An 8,260-nucleotide genomic window follows, 5' to 3' on the forward strand; every position below is an offset into this window, starting at 1 on the left:
GGAAGGTAATGAGGAGGAGGAGGTGGAAGGTGATGAGGAGGAGGTGGAATGTGATGAGGGTGGAGGAGGTGGAAGGAAATGAGGAGGAGGAGGTGGAAAGTGATGGGAAGGAGGAGGTGGAAGGTCATAAGGAGGAGGAGGTGGAAGGTGATGGGAAGGAGGAGGTGCAAGGTGATGGGAGGGGAGGTGGAAGGTAATGAGGAGAGGGGGTGGAAAGTGATGGGAATGAGGAGGTGGAAGGTGATGGGAAGGAGGAGGTGGAAGGTGATGGGAAGGAGGAGGTGGATGGTGATGGGTGGGGGTAGGGCAAGGTATGGTGGGGCGCTCAAGCATACTCCAAGCACACTTAACTAAAAAGGTGGAGCACACAGAACATACACACGTAAACACACACCACACTCACATGTCAGTATTCACACTAAAGTGCCCCAGCTGGAGTCAAATTTGCACATCGTTATTGATCTGTTCGGTAGTTGGGTGCATTAGAGCAAGGTGGGGGATGGTTTGGAAGGAGAGGGGAAAGGGGGAGGAGGGGGAAGGTAATGGGGAGGGGGAAGAGGAAGGGGAGGTGGAAGGTATAGGAGGAGGAGGAAGGTCATGAGGAGCATACTCAAGCATACTCTGGACATTCCTATTCACTAAAAATAGTGGAGAGCACACACACACACACACACATACACAAACTTACATACACACATGTATGCACACTAAAGTGCCCCAGCTGGAGTCTCTGACAGTCTGCTATTAGAATCAATTACATTTGCACATTATTATTGAGTTTTTCAGTAGTTGGGTGCATATGAGCAAGGGGGTTGGGGGGGGGGGGTCGGAAGGAGAGGAGAAAGGGAAAAGGGGGAGGGGGAAATAGTCAGTAAATAATGAATCATCTATAAATCAATGACTTTTTTTCATCAAGGTAATAGCTATTCCCTTTATCACATGTTGCGGGATAGAAAGAAGAGAAACTATTCTGAAAAAAAAAAAATTCTAGGCTCGCTGTTTTAGAGCCAATGTTAAAATGATCAGCACTCTGGAGCTGTCCACAGACGTTAAAATGATCAGCACTCTGGAGCTGTCCACAGACGTGAGTTCAGAAGGGTGATACTGTTAGTCATGCAGCTTATCAGAACAAGGACCTCCTCAGAATGTGAAGAACAAAAAAAACACACTATTTGAAGACGATTGGGACATTTACAAAAACAGAACAAACTGTTACAGCTAAACGGATGAAACTCTGAACTGCAAATGTTTAAATCATGACAATGTGTACAAGACTACTGTTCACTACATTTTCAAACTTAGTGTCTTCAGGGTGGCCAGAGCAGAAGGTAAAGAACCCCTCCTCCTAACAGCCTCCTGCCTTGCCTCCTCTCTCCCAATCCGGTGAATGTCCTGAGAAGTGGGTGTCTGTCCTCAAGTCCCATCTGTCTCTACCCGGGCATGGGCACAGATACCCACAGCTACAGTGCCTACATAAAGGGAGTGGCACAGCCGGGGACAGCCCAAGTCAAACTACCTTACTAAATGATCCACAACCAAAACACACCCAGACTCGTGCTTCTTTTATCATCTATCTGACTGTCTCTATTTTATCATCTATCTGACTGTCTCTATTTTATCATCTATCTGACAGTCTCTATTTTATCATCTATCTGACTGTCTCTATTTTATCATCTATCTGACTGTCTCTATTTTATCATCTATCTGACTGTCTCTATTTTATCATCTATCTGACAGTCTCTATTTTATCATCTATCTGACTGTCTCTATTTTATCATCTATCTGACTGTCTCTATTTTATCATCTATCTGACTGTCTCTATTTTTTCAAACAGGCACTTTTCTACTATTTATTTAAGCATCCACCCACCCACACTCTCTCTTTCCATCTCTTTCCATCTTCTCAACTTCCTCCCATCCTCTCTGTCCTAAACCTCTCACCCTCTGTCTGTCAGTGACCGAATGTGCCATGTGCTGAATTTATTTCCACTTTAATTAACAGACGTATCAGAGCATCCCATGTCATTCAGTCACAGCCCAGTCCCCGCCGCGTCAGAGGGTGCAGACAGACAGTGAGACAACAAAAGGCTGTGCCCGTGTCAGAGCAGTCCCAGAGCTACCCCACATCCTCCTAAACCCCCCCACCACAGCACAACCCAACACACTCCACAAAAGGCTGTGCCCGTGTCAGAGCAGTCCCAGAGCTACCCCACATCCTCCTAAACCCCCTCCTTCCCCCCACCACCGCACAGCACAACCCAACACACTCCACAAAAGGCTGTGCCCGTGTCAGAGCAGTCCCAGAGCTACCCCACATCCTCCTAAACCCCCCCACCACCGCACAGCACAACCCAACACACTCCACAAAAGGCTGTGCCCGTGTCAGAGCAGTCCCAGAGCTACCCCACATCCTCCTAAACCCCCCACCACCGCACAGCACAACCCAACACACTCCACAAAAGGCTGTGCCCGTGTCAGAGCAGTCCCAGAGCTACCCCACATCCTCCTAAACCCCCCACCACCGCACAGCACAACCCAACACACTCCACAAAAGGCTGTGCCCGTGTCAGAGCAGTCCCAGAGCTACCCCACATCCTCCTAAACCCCCCCTTCCCCCCCACCACCGCACAGCACAACCCAACACACTCCACAAAAGGCTGTGCCCGTGTCAGAGCAGTCCCAGAGCTACCCCACATCCTCCTAAACCCCCTCCTTCCCCCCACCACCGCACAGCACAACCCAACACACTCCACAAAATGCTTGTTTATCAACTTTCATTCCTCCTTAGAAAAGTGATTACAACAGCAATACTGTTCATCTCTTTTTCTCTCCCCACTCTCTATTTTTCTCTCTCTATCTCTCCATCTCTTTCTCCCTCTTGCTTATTATCCCAGACACAAGATTTAAAGTAAATTAAATGGTGTGTTTTAGAATGAAGGAGGCAGCTAATCCTATATGAATTACTAACTAAGACCTGATGTCTCTCCTGGAAAGGCCCTGAAACTTCAGCCCATTCCCCCTGAAACTCCAGCGCATTCCCCCTGAAACTCCAGCGCATTCCCCCTGAAACTCCAGCCCATTCCCCCTGAAACTCCAGCCCATTCCCCCTGAAACTCCAGCCCATTCCCCCTGAAACTCCAGCGCATTCCCCCTGAAACTCCAGCCCATTCCCCCTGAAACTCCAGCCCATTCCCCCTGAAACTCCAGCCCATTCCCCCTGAAACTCCAGCCTGAAACTCCAGCCCATTCCCCTGAAACTCCAGCCCATTCCCCCTGTGTTAAAGCCCATTCAGCAGTATAGCAGTAAAGAACAGCACAACTCCTCATTTGGAGATCAGGTGGTGTTCGTTGTGATCTCATCATTTAGTCATGAGAGAGCTGGAAATATGATAATTAGTTGATTGTCGGGAAGTTAATTGCAGAGACAAAAGGCCAGTGAATGAGAACGCATAATGACTGAAGAAATTAATATTACAAACTTTAACTGGGGGGGGGGGGGGGGTACACAGCCTTTTTAAAACAGCAAATAAATAGTTTTTCCAGGATAGTGTCAAACTATCTAGTTAGTGACAAACTCAGAAAAATCTTTTTCAGCAAAAACAAAGTCATGAAATCTGGAAAAGACAATGGCGTAAAGATATTACATCCGTAGTTAGATTAAGTACCAGAGTATGTTGTTACAATCATCTAAACTGGGCCACCTGTACATCCTGGTTAAGTTAAGCAGGATTTAGAAATAACCTGGTGTAATTACTGTTGACCAAGACAACCCACTGGGAAAAAAACGGGTTGAATCAACGTTGTTACCATCTCATTTCAACAAAAGCGATGTGATGAAATTGAATCAACTTGGAAAACTGATTGGATTCGCAAAACAAAGTCTTCAGTGTAGGAATTGCGTTTATTTTTTCCCACCCAACTTTTAGCCTAAATCCAATGACAATTGTGACATTTTTTGTTGTTGATTTCACGTTGAATTCACTTCAGTTGACAACTCAACCAAATGTAAATGAAAACCAGACGTTGAACTGACGTCTGTGCCAAGTGGGAAGGCTGTTAACTCTTAACTAAAGAGGAAAAATCACATGTTCTGACAAAACATAATAGTCTACACTAGCTGTACTTAATAATAATAATAATAATATATCCATCAATGAAAAGCATTAATACATTATTTTATTTAATCCTACTATTAATTAATATCGATTTAAAACTATTCATATTCGATTAAAAAAATAGACAAGAATATACGGTTCTAGAAGGTCAAAAACAAGCCGACTTTAGTAAAGAAAACTAATAATAATTAGAGTAAAGAAAAGGAATAAAAATGATGTTTGTCAGAATGAGACAAAGCGCCAGAGGGTGTTGCACAGATCGGTTGGGAGGGCCATAAGAACATCAACCATAAAACAGTTCGATACATACTTCACTATTCCGACACATTCTTAACACTTTCTGTTTTACAGTTATGATGTGGGCTAAAAGAGAACATCTCTGCTCCTGAAGGCCGTTGTTGCGGGTGTGAAAATACTCTCGATAAATGCTGAAAAGACTGTTATTAATAAAAACTTATTTAAGGATCGTATCCTCCTACTCTTGCCACATTCGCCATCGTTGAGATATCATTTTTAAAGCCACCCCTGTTCAACATGGGGGTCGCACACAACGAGTCGTGAGGCTTTTAGTTGTAAAATGGCCATAACGGAATACTCCGAATGCCAGAGGCTTTATAAAGTTGATGTTCACCAACTACACCATTATTCCAAGGTTTTTGTTATAAATGACACTTCGTTCTATATCGACTGCTTGCACGATCCTGACCCTTGGCTCTATTGCTCTGGTTTCTGATATGCTTTGGATGACGAGGGCGCAATTTGACCCAGCTGCTTCTCTCAACGTTTTTATAGCACTCTCCTGTCCTATTTCCCGGTGGCACCTGCTGCCAGCACCACGGCCGGTGGGTGCATTTCAACTCACGATAAGAGTTCAATCAGAATCCAAGATTCCAATCTTAGATCCACATTTACCGTTTTAATAATAACGAATATTAATATTCATAAAACAAATAATAAAAGCTTCAATAGTTTATATGTGGTCTATGGAATAGAATACTATATAAATTAATAAAACAACACAGGTATAGGATCATCTTCAATTATTATCTACAAACAAAATATCGTCGTCCCGTATGTATTTACTATAAATTGCAAAAGAAGCATAGGGGTAAAAAACATGCTATTATAGAGAAAAGAAACAGTACATTTAAAAACATTTCTCTAGTCTAACTACCATGGACTGGCTGCAATCTTATTTATAATAAACGTAGACATGGGTACTCATCAATGTCGCACCGCAAGTTCCTAAAATATGATATTTTATTCGATGACGTTATAATGTTCACTATATGACCAGTATTGCCGTTGACTTGTGGCAGCATAGTACCCCCTATATATAATAGTAACAATAGATAGTTGTAGTAGCAACAGTAGCTAGTTAAGAAAGCATGTGGTCATTCTTGAGAGAGACCAGGACATTCGCAGTAGAGTACAAATTTGAACACAGCAGTCCAAACTTTAGACCAGAGGACATTTTTTCATAATGGCCCAGTGTTTCATTCTCATCCTCCATCTTAGGCGCAGGTGCTTTGACAGACCGCATGGCACATTATGTGACCAACTAAGCAGAGAGAGCAGCATTATTTAACACATCATACCAGACACCGACACAAACCAGATCAGTAGGCTACGATTGGCCAAAGTCAACAGGGCAGAAGTCGACAAAAATAGATTTAGGAACGGGCACGTTGAGCGTGCTATCCTAGATTCTCAAATTAAATGGAATATGCTAAGGACTTTTTATCTGCGCATCTGACTGAGGGCGCCTGACATATGAAGGGGGCATCTCTGTTTTCTGCTGCGGATCAAATGGCCACCCCTCCTCTATCCTCCTCCATCCACACGCTTGGCTGGGACTCCTGTGCAACGCCCATTGTTCAACCTTAATTACACGCAGTCATATGAAACTAACAAACTCCCAGTAAAGCAAGTTTACCTAAATTATTCAGTGGATGGTCAGACAGAATAAAATGGACAAAACAGTGATAAAAACATTAATAGTGGTCAACTGCGTAATAGCAAGGTAACGGCGACAGATGTCGATATAATATATTCAAAAGAGAAGGTGATACCGAATAAAATAAAGTGAAAGAGCACTGTGCACATTGAACACAAGCAGCTGTGTTTCAAGATCAATGCGGATTTACGTTGTTTAGATTAGGGTGGCCGGAAACACAATGACCAACTCTACGCGCACACAAGCAGAGTCACAGCTACAAGCGCTTAAATATCACCGATATTCTAAAAGTGAGCGCCATAGTTGACTAATTCAGAGTACTCGCAATGATTTTGAGTATGCTAAATAGATATATAGATAGATTTATCTGTTTCTCTTTCAATAAAAGCGTATTCTCCCAAATACAGTAATGTCAACACATACACGTCAGCTTGCGGGAGCCTAATTGCATCAACAAGGACACATCAATGCAGGACAGGAAGTGATACACTTTTCCACACAAAAACATATCCTAGTCCAAAACAGGCAACCTTGATTGGCAAATGGCTGTTGCATTCTATACATTGAGAAACATGAGCTACAGACCGTCTCCTACTAGTGAGAAATATGAAAAATAAAACAATATATTTATCAAGTCCTGACAACACTCACTCCATCCTCTTTGGGTTCCAAATTCAAATGCATGATAATGCAACGACTCAGAAACGAATGGCTATACAAAGTTGTAAAAAAAAAATGAATACTTTGGCATCATAAACAATCAGTTGTTATAGATTTGCTGTAGACTATGCAGTGTAAAACATTTTTTTAGAGCATGTTATTACCTGAATCACTGAATATTTCCTTAGTATTTTCTCTGTACGTCTTGCTTTTGTTTTGAGTGAGTTCGGTTCGTTGTCAAGTAGTTTGGTGGACGGTTGTCAAGTAGTTTGGTGGACGATGTCCTCCGTTACAGCTCGAATACAATCTGATTCTAGTCCCGTAGCCTTTAATATCCAGATTTCAATCCGTGAAACGCCAGCGCAGGACGGCCTCCTGAAAATGGCGACAGCGCGGAGTTCCAGATCTGAGGCGTTAAATGTTACTTGTTTGCAAGCAAAAAGCATGGCTTAATTTGCCTTTGTCAGCGAGAAAACGTAATATTGACTTACCTTTCCTACATGAGCCATTGTCCCCCCCACCCCCCACCTCTTTCCTCCCTCCGCCCTTTGCCATGACATCACGGAAGCAGTAGTAAAACCGAACGCATCATATGGGCAGGGCTTTAGGTTGCCCCACTATAATTCAGTGTACCCTACTCTCTCTCGCTCTCTGCTTCTACACACACACACACACACACACACACACACACACACACACACACACACACACACACACACACACACACATTAATACGCTTTTATTACAAATATATACGGTACCTGTCAAAAGTTTGGACACCTACTCATTCAATTTTTTATTTTTTTTGGTACTATTTTCTACATTGTAGAATAATAGTGAAGACATCAGAACTATGAAATAACATTTACATTTACATTTACATTTAAGTAACATATATGGAATCATGTAGTAACCAAAAAGGTGTTAAAAAAAAAAGATTATTCAAAGTAGCCAAATTTGCCTTGATGACAGCTTTGCACACTCTTGGCATTCTCTCAACCAGCTTCATGAGGTAGTCACCTGGAATGCATTTCAATTAACAGGTGTGCATTTTTAAAAGTTCATTTGTGGAATTTATTTAGTTCTTAATGGGTTTGAGCCAATCAGTTGTGTTGTGACAAGGTATGGGTGGTATACAGAAGATAGCCCTATTTGGTAAAAGACCAAGTCCATATTATGGCAAGAACAGCTCAAATAGGCAAAGAGGAATGACAGCCCATCATTACTTTAAGACATGAAGGTCAGTCAATCCAGAAAAGGTCAAGAACTTTGAAAGTTTCTTCAATTGCAGTCGCAAAAACCTTAAAGCGCTATGATGAAACTGGCTCTCATGAGGACCGCCACAGGGAAGGAAGACACAGAGTTACCTCTGCTGCAGAGGATAAGTTCATTAGAGTTAGAAATGGCAGCCCAAATAAATGCCTCACAGAGTTCAAGTAACAGACACATCTCAACATCAACTGTTCAGAGGAGAATGCGTGAATCACGCCTTCATTGTCGAATTGCTGAAAAGAAACCACTACTAAAGG

This window comes from Oncorhynchus nerka, linkage group LG7 (assembly GCF_034236695.1).
Source record: "Oncorhynchus nerka isolate Pitt River linkage group LG7, Oner_Uvic_2.0, whole genome shotgun sequence".
Lineage (NCBI taxonomy): Eukaryota > Metazoa > Chordata > Actinopteri > Salmoniformes > Salmonidae > Oncorhynchus > Oncorhynchus nerka.